An 18,788-nucleotide genomic window follows, 5' to 3' on the forward strand; every position below is an offset into this window, starting at 1 on the left:
ACTTTCTCATTCCTTTTCTCCAAGCAGACTGAATCCCTCGCAAACACCCCATCGGATACCTGCAGCCACACAACTCAAACCCTGCCAGCACTGAACTTTTCAGTTACTTCAACCACTCCACATCTGCTGAGGGTGCATTTGCATTCCTCTCAGCCTGGAATGCCTCCTTCAGGAGGTACAATGACACCATTTGCAGCCACTGGAATCAGCCAGCAAGTGATCCACAAGAGCCAGATTCTGGACTTGAAGAATCCCAAGCACATTTATTTGGATTTTTCATTCTCTCTGCAAGAGGAGAGAAGTGAAAGGCAGTGCTACAGCTGGCACAGTCATTAGGGAGGTGCATTCAGGGATTGGTTAACAAAAAAGAGGAAGGGATCCTAACATTCAGAAAGGGTGCTCTGCCTGAAAAGCAGCAAAGAGCTGGCTGCTCCCTCTTGTCCTGCTTCTGCTGCTGGTTTTGGGTTTGCTGGAGAAATATCAAAACTAAAGGGAAATCTCATCCAGCCTAAAGGAAAATATCTATCTAGAATGTATAATCTCCTCCACAATTCACACCCTGCCATCAAAGAACTTTTGTCTCACTTAAAGCACTCAACTTTTTTTGAGGATGCACACCTCAGAACACATAGGGACAGAGAAAGCTAAAACATTCTGCAGTTTGATTGCCCCCCAATGGCAGAACATTCAGAGTGCTCCTTGCAGGCGTGTCTTAAACTTTAATACCATGGGGCTCCAACCATTTGGGCCATATGACCAAGTAAGGCATCTTTCCAACGGCAGCAGCCCCATTTCCTTTGTAAAAGATGGAAAAACACAGTTCCCTGGCAAAACAAGTAACGTAGTGTGAAAGAAACATGGGGGGGGGGGGGACAGAAGCCCTAAAAGAATAATCAGGAAAACCAAAGCAATAATCACCACATCTAAATACAGCCTTTGGCGCAAAACCATTAAAACCGGTACTGGGAAGCAATATATTTGTGTTATAATTGATTATGTTTCTAGGTATTTGGGCTATTATCCTGCCCAACCCTGCTGTAGATCACCTCATCACCTCATGAAATCTTTCGGCCTAATATCTAATGACATCCCCAAAGACAAGAAAAATCTATTCCTTTACACAACAGCAGCTGCCAGAATATCCCATCACTATCAGAACTCGGCAAGGCCACTCGGCAAGGCCACTCAAATCAGAGAATAATTAGAAAGTGGGATAGAGTGAAGGAAAACATGAAAAAATATGGTCCCGGAATTGAAATATTAATAGAGAATGTGTAAAACTTGCAGTGGTAAGCAAGAAAATAATAATAGAAGCAATTGAATAATTATTAAATTATAGCAACACAACAAGCTGGAACAAGTAAAATATTGAGATCACACATGGGTGAAGGGGAGTGGGGGGTATATGGAAACCTATAATATCATTTATAATATAATTGGTTAATTGCGCTGTATTTATGTAGAGCAAAGTGAAGCCTAGAGCAGTGTTTCCCAACCTTTTTTGGGCAAAGGCACACTTGTGTCATGAAAAAAATCTCGAGGCACACCACCATTAGAAAATGTTTAAAAAATTAACTCTGTGCCTATATTGACTATATATAAAGTAACTCTCTTTAATAGGAATCAAATAAACACAAAGAAAGTATTTTATAATTACTTTATTATGATATAGTAAGTAAACAGAAATATGAAAAATTATAAAATACTTGATTCAGTGTGCAACCTGGGCCTGTTTGGCTGAACACAAAGCTGATATTCTGGCTGGAATCGAAGAAAAACACACACGTAGCTCTTCGTCAACAGCTCTCAGTCTCTCTCTGTATTTAGTTTTTATAGCAATCATGCTTGAAAAGCTCAACTCACAGAGATATGTAGTGGAAAATGGGAGCAATGTCAAAATAGCTTTGTTTGCCAGAAGGGGGAACTCCTTGGCAGTTTCCAACCAAAAACTGTCCAAAGGTAGATCAGCAAATCTTAGCTTGAAACCACGATTTTGTCTCAGTTCAGTTAGTTCCTCCTGCTCCTGTAAAGTCATGTCCTTTCCACCAACTGATGCTGAGCTATAAGGGTCCCTAACCCAGTCAAGGCATTCAGTGGAGACTGAAGAGAAATAAAATGACAACTTCCCCTCGAGAGTTTTTAAATGTTTAGCTATTATCTCACACAGTGCAGCAGTGTGAACACCTTGCCATTGCTTGGTGAGTGTGAACATTTCAAGATTGCCACTTTCCACGTGTTGATGCCAGAGTTGCAGCTTTGCACGGAATCCATTTATTTTATCTGTACTTGTAAGCAGGTTTTCATTTCGGCCTTGCATTCGTGTGTTCAGTTCATTCAGATGATCTCCTCACACAAAGCTGCAAATATGCGACTTTTCACGGGTCGTGACTTTACAAAGTTTACCATGCGCACAACATCATCCAACACATGAACTAGGTCTGCTGGTAAAGTCTTGGCTACGAGGGCCTCACGGTGCAAAAAACAATGCGTAACAATAACATTTGGATTTCTTTCCTTCACTCTGCTTACAAAGCCTTTGGTGTGCCCGACCATGGCTGCAGCTCCATCGGTGCAGACACTTGTGCAGTTTTCCCACTTAAGTCCTCCTTGTTCAAGGTATTCTGATGTGACCCGAAAAATTTCTTCTCCTGTTGCTTTTTCTGGCAATGCCTTGCAGAAAAAGAAGTTTTCTCTAATTGCATCACCATCAACAAAACGCACATTGGCCAAGAGTTGAGCATGTCCACTGATATCAGTAGACTCGTCCAGTTGTAATGCAAATTTCTCACTGCTATGGATCTTTTCCAAAACCACACTTTCAATGTCTGCAGACATGTCATCAATACGTCTGGAAATTGTGTTGTTTGAGAGAGGGACTTTGGCTATTTCCTTAGCTGCTTCAGGTCCGAGCATCTCCTCTACAATAGCTTTGCAGGCGGGAAGTATTAATGTCTCTGCCACAGTGTGCGACTTTTTTGTCTTGGCTATAAGTTCAGCAACGTGATAGCTAGCTTTAAGAGCTCTTTCATTTACCTTTGAGGTTTGTCTCATGAAAATTGCCTGTTTCTCCGTGTTTTCACGCAGGCGAACAAAATAGTCCACATTCTTGTTTTGAAGCGAAGGGTGTTTCGTTTGGAGATGGCGTTTAAGTTTGCTTGCGACCATAGCACTGTTAGCTAGCTTTTCACCACACACCACGCACAGTGGAGTTGGTTGGTTTGCATCTCCGGTGAAAGTAAATCCAAATGAAATATAGCTTTCGCTATATTGCCTTGTGACAGTGAATTTGCTTGAGCTAACCATCTTTGCTTTCTTTTCATGCCCACTCATACTTGGCCTCTCATCTGGCTCCAAATTTTGTTCAGAGTCCAGTTCTTTTCTTTTCAAAAACTTTTCCATCACTGCAGTGTCCGGCCTCTCTGCAGTGCCGACTCCCGCTGAGTCCTGGTCTCTGTGCTCGGGCGGGAAGGAAGTCGGAAGATGATGTCCTACTGTGGTAGGTCCAGGCTGGAGTCCGGACCAATCACAGCCAGGCAAAAACATGCATCCTGTGTGAGCTCAATGCAGCGGCTCATTTCTGCAAAGGAAAAAAAATGGGTTTAGATGGGGGGGGGAGAGGCGGGGTAGTCGTTATACAGAACAGTTTTTACTGCCTGTATTACGGGCACCAATTATACATGGGAATGGCGGGAAGAGTGACGGCAGAACACGCAAAAGCGGAAGCCACGAGGTCCCTGAGGGCCTAGTGTGCCGCGGAACAGCGGTTGAAAAACACTGGATTAGAGAGGGCAAGAGCAAGGCAATTTCCATTGAGCTTCATGGCTAAGCAAGGAATTGTACTTCCAACATGGATGTCTTCCCCAGTTTACAGAAAACCTAAAAAGGTTGAAAAACACTAACAGCGGTTGAAAAACACTGTAATAAGGCCACTGTCACTTAATGGCTGTATACGCTGTTAAGTTTGTGAGAAACAGTTTTTGCTATCAAGCCTGCTTGGACATACCTAAACCATCTTTCCCAAATAAATTTTATTTATACCCCGCCCTCCCCAGCCAAGACTGGGCTCAGGGCGGCTAACAACAAATTAAAAAACAAGTCGATTGAAATATAATAAAAAATAAAAAATAAGTCGATTGAAATAAAACCAATAATAAAAAACAAGTTGATTGAAATAAAAAAAACCAATAATAAAACAAGTTGATTGAAATATAACTTAAAAACAAGATTAAAATACAACATTTAAACATCAAAATGCGGTTGAGTTGCAGAATTCTGCAAGCAGAATAAATTCCACAGCCCCGATGCATTGGCACCTCGTGCCGTTTGAGTTGCAGAATTTATTCAGCACGCAGAAAATGGCCTTTTGGGGGGTGAATGTGGATGAAGCAGGAGGAGAACTTAAAAAAAAAGGCATGCATGAAATCTAGCCCCAAACACACACACGCACACTTTCCCCAAAGTGGTTGATGACGCAGGATATTTCCACATGCTTCTAAAATGCACATTAAATAAAATGAGAGAGAGGAGTGCACGCACTCACCTGCCAGCCTCGGAGCTGTGGAATGCAGCGACATGAAGCAGTCTGTGTCCTTCCAGGCGCCAACTCAGACCTGCCGTGCTGTTTCGAAGGCGTCGCTGCCTTCATCCAGCCGGATGCCTCTCCTGCCCAAGGGACGTGTCAGCAGCCACCCGGCATGGGGTAGAGGCAGGACGGCCCCACTTCCTGCTGCCCACAAGGCTTTGGGGTGAGAAACACGGAGGGGCAGGAGAGTGGAGGTTGCCTTAATTGGAAAAAGCAGGGAGGCAGGCTGCTTGATGCCTGCTGAAGGGAATCCCGAAGGGGCGAAAACTTCGCGCACGCGCAGGCCCAGTAGCGAGCGGCGATGGGATGTGGGAGCTCGCTCGCTCGCCGCCCCGCGTGTGCTCGCCGAGCATGCGCAGGCCCAGTAGCGAGCGGCGATGGGATGTAGCGAGCGGCGATGGGGCTAGCCGGAGAAGAGAGGGCGAGCCCCCTCCGCTCCGGCCCTAAATAGGGCAAGCCACGCCCCCTCCAGCCAGCCGATTGGCTGGCCAGGAGGCGTGGCCGGATGGGATTCCCCTGCTCTCGCGGGGGCTGAGATGGGATTCCCCGCTCACGTGGGGGCGGATGGGATTCCCCGCTCACACGGGGAAGGGCGTGATGCCCGCAACCCCACCTCCTGGGGCAGGCACGGAAGTGGCTAAGCGCGATGCGCAGGCCCAGTAGCGAGTGGCGATGGGATGTGGGAGCTCGCTCGCTCGCCGCCCCGCGTGTGCTCGCCGCCGCCGCCCCGCCTCTCACCGCCCGACTCGGCCGCCTCCCTCCCACGGAACACAAGGCAACGTTCCACGGCACACTAGTGTGCCGTGGAACACCGGTTGGGAAACACTGGCCTAGAGGAATTAGATATATTTTGATTTAGGTAATCTATATAATGAGCTTGTGTTAGAAAACAAATATGGATTTTGAATTTGATGTTTGTAATATTTTCTTCTTTTGAAATAAAAATTAATAAAAGAAAAAGAAACCATTTCCAGCCACTGGAAGCAGCCAGCAAGTGATCCACAGGAGCCAGACTCTGGATCTGAAGAGTTCCAAGCACATTTATCTTCATTTTTCATTCTGGCCAAAATTATGCCAATAACCTTAAACTAAATTTGGCATCAGTTGTGTCTTTACTTGGGGAGGTCTTGGGGTTCTTAACACGCAAGGCACCAAATTCAGCTGTGGAAATCTTGCAACACGTCAGAGATTCCACACGTCTCTCCAGTTGTACAGAAAATAGAAGAAGGGAGAGAGAAAAGACCTTGACTGGGTAAGGATAAGATGTTTTAATCCCGTGCATCCAGTAATGAAGAGACCCCCATCATTCACTTCCAGATAAACTGTAGAACATGGGTCTGGCCAGGCAGTTTCAGATGCCTTGACTGGTCGTCCAGAAACAACTTTCTGCCCTCAATCTGTTATTCTCTTCCAACAGCCTGAAAACAAAATTTGCAGGCCAGGGAGGGGGGGCAGTGAAAGCAAGTCCACTTTTTAATAACTATCATATTGCTGTATTAAACAAGAAGAAACTTTGCACAAGAAGAAATTTTGTGGGGTTTGTGTGTGAGAATGGGGGGATTATTATTATTATTATTATTATTATTATTAAAGCTCTGAACACTCAGATTCTTCATGCTAATTTACTGGTCAGGAGGTTTCTTACTGAAAGCGCACACTTCCAACATTGCAACAGCTAGTGACAAATGTGGACTGATCTGTCATTTGCTCAGAAAAAAGGGCAACAAAAAAAACCCACTTTGCACATATGCAGCTTGTAAGTATATTTTGGATTATAGTTTTTTAACAACATTTTTTTGGGGTGACGTGGGGGTAAATGGGAACCTATAATATCATTTATAATATAATCTGTTAATTGCATTGAGTTTTAAAAGTAATAAGTCTATTATTTTTGAGGTTTTTTACTTTAGTATTGTAATGTATATTTTGTGTGTGTGTGTTATATGTTATGTTTGTGATAAATGTTGAAAATTAATTTTAAAAAATTGGGGGGAAAGAAGGAGTTAACCCATCAGGTGGGGAGAGCCGGTTGCGAGGGACATGGGGACCCCTTGCACCTTTTCTGCCGGGCTTGCGCGGCCCCCATCTGCATTGTCTGCAAGAGGTCAAAAGAGCACAGCGAACACAAACTGATTAATCTGGACCAGGCTTCACAGTGGTTGAAGCAAATAGTCCAGTTTCTGGTGCAAGAGAGACGAGTGATTATGGAATTGAAACTGGCTGAAGAAGAAAGAGCCAGGCATATCCGGCGGAGCTAGAGGAGGAGAAGAACAAGATCATGGGCGCTTTTGAGCAGATGCGCAACTTCCTGGAGGAGCTGCAGCGCTTTTGGCTGACCGAACTGGAGGATCTGGAGAAGGAGATGAAGAAGAAAAAGGGAATAAATATCATCAAGCTCTCGGAGGATATTGCCGGTCTCAGTGTGAGACGCACAGAAATGGAGAAGAAGTGCCACCTGCCCGCTATTGAGTTCCTGAAGGGCATCGGGACAACGGTGACCAGGTTTCCGCAGCTGAAAGAAGGCGGACACTGCTGAGAATCTCTCCAGGCATGGAAGAGAGACTCATAATTTACACTCAGAAAAATTCATTTCTGAAGGAAACCTTGGAGAAATGCAAAGGGCTACCAATGCAGGCACTGAACAAAGTGAATATCACTCTGGAGCCAGTAACAGAACACCCTTTTCTTGTTATAACCTGAAGAGTTTGAGAAGAAGAAGAAGGGGAAGGCAGAACACGCTGGACAACCCTGGGAGATTCGACAGCATGCTCTACGTGCTGGGCCATGCAAAATTCACCTCAGGAAGATATTGGTGGGAGGTGGTGGTGGAAGAGGAGGAGAAGGAGGAAAGGGAATGGGCCACCTGGGCCGTAGGGGTTGCAATAGAGTCTATCAGGGGCAACGCTTTGTCAGCATGCTTCCTTCCGAGGGGATCTGGGCCATTGGGAAGGCAAAGGATGAGTCAGCCTCATCTGATCCCTTCTGGGCTTCAACCCACCCTGAGTGGTCCCCTTTGAGCTTGAGTTATGAGCCCAGGAAGATCCGGGTGTCCCTAGACTATGTTGAGGGCCGTGTGGAATTCTATGATGCCCATACTAATGGTTTGATCTTCAATTTCCAAAAAGTCTCATTCTCTGGGGAGAAGGTCCAGCCCTTTTCCCATACTTGGTGGGGAGTTGGTCTGAAGCGTTGAGTCCTGGGGACGATCCTCACCGCTCCCAGCTCTTCCACCCCCACCCCAGATTGAGAGGAGGTGGCAGCCTAGCATTTTCTCTGCAGTGTTATGAGTTTGTGGGTGCCAGACTTTCTAAATTTCTAGATCCAGTAAACGTTAGAATTTAATCTGTGTGTGGTGTGTTAGAACTGTTGGGTGGGCCCTTCCTGCACTTCTGAGTTAGTTCAGAAAACAAAGCAGAGTTTGAAAGGAGAGTCTTTACAATTGGTGACCTGGGGAAATAAGTTGCAGTCTGGTAAAGGTGGCAAGCTGGGGAGAGGGTCAGAGCACGATGGTTGATGTTATTTTGAATCCTAAACTGCAGCCATGGAAGAGTTTGTTTTTTGAAAAATAAAAATAAAAAACCCCTAAAAAAAGAAGAGGAAGAGGGGGAAACAACCAGGTGTACAATGGAAATTGAATAATATTGTATAAAAAGGATAATATAAGAGCATTTAGTTAGAAGACTTTGAAATTGAGGTAAAATAATGTAAGCAGAATTAGTACATACTTAAAGAACCAGAAGGGGAAGTTGAGGGGAGTCTTTGGGTGGGGGGAAGAACTGGATTTTATTTCATCCTTTTCTCTTCTTATGTTTAAGATGATTATGCTGATTTTAACATTGTATAACTGTAAAACTCAATTTAAAAAATTTAAAGAGGAAGAGGAGGAATATTACCGCTCAACTTTATGATCAGTCAAAATACTTGCTACTGCAAAGGTAGCATTTCTGTTTTTAAAATATATACATGGGGCTTTTTTGCAAAGAGAAGCATTTTCTGCGTGCACACAATAGAGAATCAACAAGTCTTGCCAAAACAAAAAACAAAGAAACCAGAGCCCGGCTCAGGAGGAGCCCAAGAACCTCCTTCACAACATGAATGAATGCTACTCCAAGCTGCGCGAGCTGGTGCCGAGGATCCCGCACGGCACCAAGAGTCAGCCAAGTGGAAATCTTGCAGCATGTCATCGACTATATCTTTGACCTGCAGATCGTGCTAGAGGAACAGGCGAAGAAAGGGCAAGATCCGCCCGCAGCCGAGACTTCCCTACTCTCTTTAAAAGCTGCAGAGTGGGCATCCAAACTTTGCTCAAAAGAGGAGAGGAATCTCTGCAACTAACCTCTTAAAACAGACTGCAAGGGTGGGATCCTGGAACTTGGTTCTCTCCAGTGAGACAGAAGATAGAAGAAGAGAGAAAATAAAGACCTGAACAGGGGAAAGGATCAGATGTTTTAACCCCGTGCATCTAGTAATGGAGAGAACTCCACCATTCTCTTCCAGATAAACTGTAGAACATGGGTCTCAGATTTGGAAGGAGGTAGACTCCACCGTGGGAGCAGGGCTGGGGCGGGAGAGTGCTAGAGTCCTGTCTAGTCATGTTATATGGGATCAATTCCAATCTGTTACCTCTTAGGATGCGGACAGGCTGCTTGGACGAGTGAAACCAACCACCTCTCTTCTTGATCCTTGTCCATCCTGGCTGCTAAAAGCAAGCCGGGAACAATGATGCCCTGCGCCAGGCCAAACAAGAAGCGAATGAGTAGCGCAGGCAAATTCAGAGTCTGACCTGTGAAGTGGATGCACTTAAAGGAACTAACGAATCCCTGGAACGTCAGATGCGAGAGATGGAGGAGAACTTGAAGCTGCTAACTACCAAGACAACATTACCTGACTCCAGGAAGTGATCCAAAACATGAAGGAAGAAATGGCTTGCCATCGGCACAAGTACCAAGACCTGCTGAATGTAAAGATGGCTCTTGATATTGAGATTGCCACCTACAGGAAACTGCTGGAAGGAGAAGAGAGCAGAATCACAATGCCCATTCCGACGTTTGCATCCCTGAACCTGACTTGTCCTGTTCTCAGATTGGGGACAGCCTCCCACCTCCTTCTTCCCAACCTGTGGAAGGACCAGACTAAAATTCCTCACCTCTTGACCCCTCAGCAAAAGTCCAGGCTACAACCCCAGGGTGAAGTGCAAACCTCAACCCCACAAGTCATGTGCTCTTAACTAAGTTTTACAGTCAGAGGCTGCTATATAAACAAGTATCTCCCATTTCTAGGAAGGCCACTTCAACTTTATCTAGCACTCGGTCGCCTTCTTCACTGTATTCCCAGTGCCCCTGGGCAAGCTCTATGGGCTCGCTGACATCCCTGAGGTCCATAGACTATGCTGCCAACCACAGGGCAGACAATTTCTGCAAGCTGAACAAGGAGAGGGAATCCTACTACTCTGTCATCTGGTTCAAGCTGAATCACATGGTTTCCATGCTGCCTAGGAGGGGCAATGTGGCAGAAAACGACATAGGCTGCCGCCCAGTGAGGTGCAACTTAAAGCCTAGGCAGTGGAACAGCACAAGCCTCATAAACCTCAGAGGCTTTGCACTGTATTCATCAAATGACTGCTTCTGAGAAATGGGATCGTGAGAGCTGGCACACATAATTGCCATACAGGGGGTGCTTCTGGCTTGGTGGTGGTTGTTTTTTTAACTTGGCTGCCAGCCATCTTTGTGATACTGCAAGCCTTTCTCAGGTTTTACCGTGCCATGGAGAAGAATGGTTTGGAATGCCAACCAATATGCACATTATACCTTGCACAAAGGTAGCTATCACATGGAAACACCTTCACATTGCTCTTTGTGGCTTACATTTTGTGTGCGTCACTTCCAAGTGCTCCAGCCTTCACACTTGGTCAATTTTGTACTGCCCTTACAAATGTTGCTTTCTAGTGCTTTTTTGGTCGAAGAAATCATGGGCTAACTTGGTTTCATCAAGGGACAATAATATTAGCCATTTAGAAAGTGCAAAAAGAAAGTGTTTGCAACTGTGATTGTAGTCTTTCTAAAATATAAACACAGTTTCTGTATGCACATCAGCTATATGTAATAAATAAATCATCATCAACATCTTTATACCCCACCCATTGGGCTGGCTTTCCCAAGGGACTCTGGGGGCTTACAGCATACCTAAAAACATCCAGCATTAAAAATCTCCTGATACACGGCTCAGGAGATCGAGAGGGAGAAGAAAGAGAAGGCAGGAAGGGTAACCATGTCAGACCACTAACTCCTCGAAATACAAATGTCTTCCGGATAGATTGCCCATAAACTCCACCCTTGGTCCAACACGATTACCTCTTCCATGCTTAGCTAATCTGTTCCTCCTTCCCTCTCTGAGGAAAAAAACCTATACCTTTTCCCCATACAAATGTTTAACTTTAACATATAAAATACACACTAATATAAGCAACATCAAAATACCAGAAACCAGTATTATCACAGGGTGCCAAGCCAATTTTAAAATGTTGGTTGTGGTAGGGCTCTATCCTGAAAAGATGTCCCACCAATGGTGTGTGGTTCAATCCTGAATATCCTGAGTGACTCTTCTTAGCTTGGCGTGTTTTACTACGGCAATATTAGTACTTTGCAGAATGACGACACATTCCAAGTTTTTCCGCAATCTTCATGTACTTTCTTATTCCTTTTCTCCAAGCAGACTGAATCCCTCGCAAACACCCCATCGGATACCTACAGCCACACAACACAAACCCTGCCAGCACTGAACTTTTCAGTTACTTCAACCACTCCACATTTGCTGAGGGTGCATTTGCATTCCTCTCAGCCTGGAATGCCTCCTTCAGGAGGTACAATGACACCATTTGCAGCCACTGGAATCAGCCAGCAAGTGATCCACAAGAGCCAGATTCTGGACTTGAAGAATCCCAAGCACATTTATCTGGATTTTTCATTCTCTCTGCAAGAGGAGAGAAGTGAAAGGCAGTGCTACATCTGGCGCAGTCATTAGGGAGGTGCATTCAGGGATTAAACAACAAAAAAACAACAGTCAGAAAGGGTGATCTGCCTGAAAAGCAGCAAAGAGCTGGCTGCTCCCTCTTGTCCTGCTTCTGCTGCTGGTTTTGGGTTTGCTGGAGAAATATCAAATACTATTATATACAATCCTTTATCCCCCTGCTTCTCCCCCCCCCCCTTTCCTTCAGAAATGCAGTGGCAAAGGTCTAAATTAAAACCCCAGGATGAAGCGCAAACCTCAACCCCTCAGGCCATGTGTCGTTACCTAAGTTTTAGAGTCAGTGGAAATATTTGCTACTTCAATGGTACTATTTTTCTAATATAGAATTACAGGGTTTTGCACAGTTTCTGGGCTTTTCTACACCAAGATTGATTTATTCCTCCTTTATTATATTTATTCCTCTCACCATAACAGGTTTCCAGTAGAATAAACAACTTTTAACCAAGAGGAAGCAACCAGAATGATTGGCAACTCAGCCTATGGGACCAAACTATGATTGGCAAGCCAGCCTATGGGACCAAACAATTAATTTGGCTCAGGGCACAGGCAGCTGAGTGGGATATACAACAAATGTAGATGAACACATCTAGGTCACATTGAGAAACCTTACCACACATTGCCAAGGAAATGGGACTGGCCAGCGAGGCAAAGATGGAGGAGAAATTGGAATGTTAATGACCCCCCCCCCAAAAAAAAAAAAATCTGGGGCAAACTGGTGGAGACGATAGTGGTGGGGAAGCTACAAGAATTATTGGAAAACACAGATAATTAAATGCATTCCCATCTAGGTTGAATCCTGGCCATGGGGGCTCAATACACCCTATATTGAGGGGGCCAACATCCCCCGTCGGGTTGCTGTTATGGGGAAGCAAATGACAGCCACAATCAGCTGTAAGAGACACATGCCATACGTAGCTGAGCGGGACATATGACAGATGTGGACGGACACATCTTGGTAACATTGAGAGATATAACTTCACAGAAAAGTGGCAAGGGAAATGGCCCGCTAGTCGTGGATGAGGGAGAGGAATGGGCAGTTCAGGTGTGTAGTTCAGATTCTACAGTTTGATTGCACCCAAATGGCAGAACATTCAGAGTGCCAAGTAAGGCAAGTAAGCACTAACAGAATAATCCGGAAAAACAAAGCAATAATCACCACCTCTGAATACAGTCTATGGCGCAAAACCATTAAATTCCTCATGCCCCACAGTATTTCTAAATAGTCTGCAACACTGTCAACTTGAATGTGCTGGACATCTGTGGTTTTCTGCCTCTCCCCACATTCTTTTACTCCCACTTTCCTCCCCCATATCCTAAAACTTTCCTCTTCATAGCTGCTGCTCAAGTACTATCTTTCCTTTGAAAATAAAAAATTGCAGGTTTCTCCACAGTTTCTGTACATACATCAGCAATATGTATGCTTCAGCCCTTTCCTACACCAAAATGGATTCCTTTCCAAACATGCCTTCAGGTGGTACAGCCACATAGTTCACACCCTGCCCTTTTCAGTTACTGCACACACTCCAAATTTGCGGAGGATGCACCTGCGTTACTCACAGCCGGGTATTCCCAAACCCCTCAACACAAGTTTCCCTTCTCCTTTTCTGCACCAAGATACAATCCCTTGCCAACACCTTACCAAAAGATGCAGCCACACAACTCAGACCTTATATAATCCATGGATGAAATATAAATATCTCCTGGAACCTACAACCCCTTGGTGCATTTCACCCATTGAAGCCTTTGGCTTGAGGAAGAAAAACATGAAGGGAAATTGGGCAACATATAAAATGTTATTAGAGGGGGAAATTAATAAATTAAAAGGAAAGGACTTTGACAGCCATATATATTTGACAGGCTGGGCTCCAATACTTCCAACTGAATGAAAGACAAGGAAAATAGGGTTTGCTGGAGAAATATCAAAACTAAAGGGAACTCTAATCCAGCCTAAAGGAAAATATCTATCTAAAATGTATAATCTGCTCCACAATTCACACCCTGCCATTATAGAACTTTTGTCTCACTTAAAACGCTCAACCTTTTCTGAGGATGCACACCTCAGAACACATAGAGACAGAGAAAGCTAACACATTCTGCAGCTTGATTGCCCCCCAATGGCAGAACCTTCAGAGTGCTCCTTGCAGGCGTATTTTAAACTTTAATACCGTGGGGCTCCAACCATTTGTGCCATATGACCAAGTAAGGCATCTTTCCAACTGCAGCAGCCCCATTTCCTTTGTAAAAGATGGAAAAAACACAGTTCCATGGCACAACAAGTAATGCTGTGTGAAAGAAACATGGGGGGGGGCAGAACCCCTAACAGAATAATCAGGAAACCAAAGCACTAATCACCACATCTAAATACAGTCTATGGCGCAAAACCATTCAATTCTACATGCCCCTGCTATTTGCAGAATCTCCTGATCCCAGCAGAGCTAAATCTCTGCTGAGGACTTGTTGCCTCAGTTGGTGGGAATCACTAACTGCAGGTACAAGGCTGGGCAAACTGACCAGACCTCCTGGCCACCCAGGGCTTTAGCCCCCTTAGTATTTCTAGACAGGGTGCTCAGTTCCCCCAATATTGAGGGGCCCAGCATCCCCCACTGCCAGGCTGTTTCTATGGGGCCACAAATGACTGTCACCAGCAGCCCCAGGAAGTCGCAGGATAACACATGGGTGAAGGGGAGTGGGAGGTATATGGGAACATATAATGGGAACATATAATATCATTTCTAATATAATCTGTTAATTGCGTTATATTTACAAAGAGCAAAGGGAAGCCTAGTGCAATTAGATGTATTTTAATTTAGATAATCTATGTAATATGTAATATATGAAATATCAAAACTAAAGGGAAATGTCATCCAGCCTAAAGGAAAATATCTATCTAAAATGTATACCGGTAATCTCCTCCACAATTCACACCCTGCCATCAAAGAACTTTTGTATCACTTAAAGCGCTCAACCTCTTCTGAGGATGCACACCTCAGAACACAGAGAAAGGCCACATAAGAAGCCAGTGACTTCTGTCTTACAGGTAAATTTTTCGGACGACCCAGAGCTTTTCTCAAAAGGGGGGGAATGCGAAGAACCGCTGGAATATTGAGATGAAGAGGAGGAGGAAGAAGAGGAGGAGTACGATAAGGTTGGTAACCACAGAATGCTTTCCATTATTGAAGTTACAAGAGATGCATTCTGACAAAATGAAAAGCTTAGTACAAATGAAAAGACATTCCGTTGGCTGCAAAATGAGGACCAAATGGCTGTGGAGAAGTTGTCTGATGGAATCAGAAAGTTTGCTGCTGATGCAGTTAAATTGGAGCAGATGATAAAGGAATGAATCTTCAGTGCTGCAAATGGAAAGTTGGCATGCCAAACTTATTGGAAGCTGTATGGCTGTACAAGCTGCATATTAATGGATTTTCTGTATACCAGGCTTTTTCTATGATTTTGCAAACTTAACATATTCTCAGTGTGTTTGGCACTTTTCTATATCAAAATTGATACTGCTGTGGGGGGGGGGGATTGCAGATGACTAAAGGACCAATTGACTGGAAGGGTTTCCCTTCAAATTGATGGTGGTAGTGGTAAGAATAAAAGGATTGTGGTAAACAAAAAAAGTTAAAAAGTTTAAAAAAAAGTTTATAGTGTGAGTGTTCACCTCTGTTGGTGCCTTGTTCAATGGTCTGACACTGCTGCAACTGGCTACAGTCAGTGCAAATCTTTGGTACTGCAATTGTACTATTGATCTTTTTAAAATATAAAATTGCAGGTTTCCCCACAGTTTCTGTACGTACATCAGCTATATGTACACTTCTACCTCTTTCTATACCAGGATTGTCTTACAAACACGCCATCAGGTGGTACAGCCACACAACTCAAACCCTGCAATTAAAGAACTCCTGTCAGTTCAACTGCCAGTGCCCACTTTTGGAACAATGGCCACCTCCGGGAAATGTGCAATTCCAGAAAGGCCATCAACCCAGTGTGATCCAGCAGCAGCTCCTATGCAGCCGTCTGCTGTCACTTGGATCAGAGACAAGACAACATACAAGAAAAAGGTGTTTGCAACTGAGAACCTTGGCTGGAACATGCCAGGTGTGTGTGGTTGTCTGTCTTCCCAGGCTCCTTATGCTCCCCATTTACTCTTCCTTGCCCTACAACTCTCATAATAACAAGTTTCCAAACAAATAAACAACTTTTAACCAAGAGGAAGGAACCAGAATGATTGGCAACTCAAACTAGAGCAAAATCCTCAGTTTTTTTAAACCACATCTTAAGCCAGCCTATGGGACCAGACACTTAATTTGGCTCAGGGTGCAGGTAGCCAAGTGGGACATAGGACAGATGTAGATGAACACATCTAGGTCACATTGAGAAACGTGACCACACAGTGCCATGGAAATGGGACTGGGCAGTGAGGCAAAGATGGAGGAGAAATTGGAATGTTAATTACCCCCAAAAAAAATTCTGGGGCAAACTGGTGGAGACGATAGCGGTGGGGAAGCTATGTAGAAAATCTTATTTTTCATAAGCCCCCAATTTTCCCCCAGCTTTGGCTTTCTGTAAATTTAATTACCCAAAGTGTATTTCTACATATATAGCAGGAGACCAAAACACTGGAAAGAAAATACAGTCTTGAAGAGACTAGTATATTAATTGTGATGACTATGTTGGATTTCTATTTATTTTGTTGAGTCAGAGTACTACAATCAAGTGTTAGCATATAACTGAGGATGCTTCTAGATTCCATGTGCTGTTTTCTGTGAAGCTCATTGTGTTTAACACAATGTGACAATTCAGGTAAAAACTGTTAACCTTATTGTTTTTTTCTGGTGCTGTCAGAGTGTATGCTTTTGCACATTTGAAGTGCAGTCTGTAAGCAAAGTATGTATATAATAAATTACCCTCCCCTCTCCAAATCTGGGGGAAACTCGTGGAGACGATAGTGGTGGGGAAGCTACAAGAATTATTGATGGGTTGTTGCTATGGGGAAGCAAATGACAGCCACGATCAGCTGTAAGAGACGCATGCCATAGGTAGCCGAGCGGGACATGTGACAGATGTGGAAGGACACATCTCAGTCACATCGAGAGATATAACTTCACAGAGAAGTGGGACTGGCAAGGGAAATGGCCTGCTAGTCATGGATGAGGTAGAAGAATGGGAAGTTCAGATGTGTAGTTCAGATTCTGCAGTTTGATTGCACCCAAACGGTAGAACATTCAGAGTGCTCCTTGCAGGCTTGTCTTAAACTTTAATACCAGGGGGCTACAACCATTTGTGCCATATGACCAAGTAAGGCATCTTTCCAATTGCAGCAGCCCCATTTCCTTTGTAAAAGATGGAACAGTTCCATGGCAGAACAGGTAATGTAGTGTGAAAGAAACATTGCGAGGGGGACAGAAGCCCTAACAGAATAATCAGGAACACCAAAACAATAATCAACACTTCTATATACAGCCTATGGCGCAAAACCATTCAATGTATAATCTCCTCCACAATTCACATCCTGCCATCAAAGAACTTTTGTCTCACTTAAAGCACTCAACCTTTTCTGAGGATGCACACCTCAGAACACAAAGGGACAGCAGAAGCTAAAAGGACAGGCCAATGACTTCTGTCTTGCAAGTAAATTTTTCGGATGACCCAGACCTTTTCTCAAAGGGGGGGGGGGAAGAGGAAGAAAGATGGAGGAGAAGTTGGAATGTTAATACCGCCCCCTCCAAATCTGGGAAAAATTGGTGGAGACGATAGTGGTGAGGAAGCTATGTAGAAAATCTTATTTATTATAAGCCCCCGATTTTCCCCCAGCATAACTAATTTTTATTTGGCTTTGGCTTTCTGTAAATTTAAATACCTCAAAGTGTATTTCTACATATATAGCAGGAGACCAAAACACTGGAAAGAAAATACAGTCTTGAAGAGACTAGTAAATTAATTGTGATGCCTATGTTGGATTTCTATTTCTTTGGTTGAGTCAGAGTGCTACAATCAAGTGCTAGCATATAACTGAGGATGCTTCTAGGTTCCATGTTCTGTTTTTTGTGAAGCTCATTGTGTTTAACACAATGTGACAAATCAGGTAAAAGTTGTTAACCTTTCTTTTCTGGTGCTGTCAGGGTGTATGCTTTTGCACATTTGAAGTGCAGTCTGAAAGCAAATTATGTATATAATAAATTACCCCCCCCTTCCAAATCTGAGGCAAACTGCTGGAGACGATAGCGGTGGGGAAGCTACAAGAATTATTGGAAAACATAGATAATAAAATGCATTCCCCTCTGGGTTGAATCCTGGCCATGGGGGTTCAATCCCCCCAATATTGAGGGGGCCCACATCCCCCGTGGGGTTGTTGTTATGGGGAAGCAAATGACAGCCACCATCAGCTGCAAGAGACACATGCCATAGGGAGCCGAGTGGGAAATGTGACAGATGTGCAAAGGTACATCTCGGTCACATGGAGATATATAACTTCACAGAGAAGTGGGACTGGCAAGGGAAATGGCCCGCTAGTCGTGGATGAGGTAGAGGAATGAGAAACATTCAATGTATCCATCTGTAGATCATTTGCATGTTGCAGGGCTTCATACAATGTTTCTAAACAAATAAACAAAACATAAATAAAAAGTTTTGTTCATGGTAACATTAGCATTGTATACAGAAACAACGGGTTCCTTTCATATCTTTATGTATTGGTTCATTGAAATTGGTTGTACTTTCCCTCTCCTTCTGAAAAGCTCAAAGCAGCTAACAAAAAATCAAACCATGACTTAGCAATTGAGAATATTTGTTAGGAAACAGCAGCAGAGATTACCTCCCCTCCTCCCCTTCTCTTTACTTATTTGCTTCCATTTTAAGGGGGGAAGAGAAGCATGCATGTGTGAAAAGCAATGTTGTCCAATGAAATTTGATATTGTGTCACACCAGCCCCACAGATTTTTCAAGAAAAATTCAATGGTGCATTACCGGGCTATCAGCCCGTGTGTAGTTCAGATTCTGCAGTTTGATTGCACCTAAATGGCAGAAAATGCAGAGTGCTCTGCATCAGAGCTGGCCCACACCTCCTTGCAGGCATGCCTTAAACTTTAATACCAAATATCAAAACAAAAGGGAACTCTAATCCAGTCTAAAGGAAAATATCTATCTAAAATGTATAATCTGCTCCACAATTCACACCCTG

At 44.0% G+C, this 18,788-nt stretch overlaps 1 pseudogene; it reads left to right on the forward strand.

The window, feature by feature from the left end:
* The first annotated feature begins 6,543 nt into the window (after positions 1-6,543).
* LOC144326216 (E3 ubiquitin-protein ligase TRIM15-like) lies at positions 6,544-7,775 on the forward strand (annotated as a pseudogene).
* The last annotated feature ends 11,013 nt before the right edge of the window (positions 7,776-18,788 follow it).

This window comes from Podarcis muralis, chromosome Z, assembly GCF_964188315.1.
Source record: "Podarcis muralis chromosome Z, rPodMur119.hap1.1, whole genome shotgun sequence".
NCBI lineage: Eukaryota > Metazoa > Chordata > Lepidosauria > Squamata > Lacertidae > Podarcis > Podarcis muralis.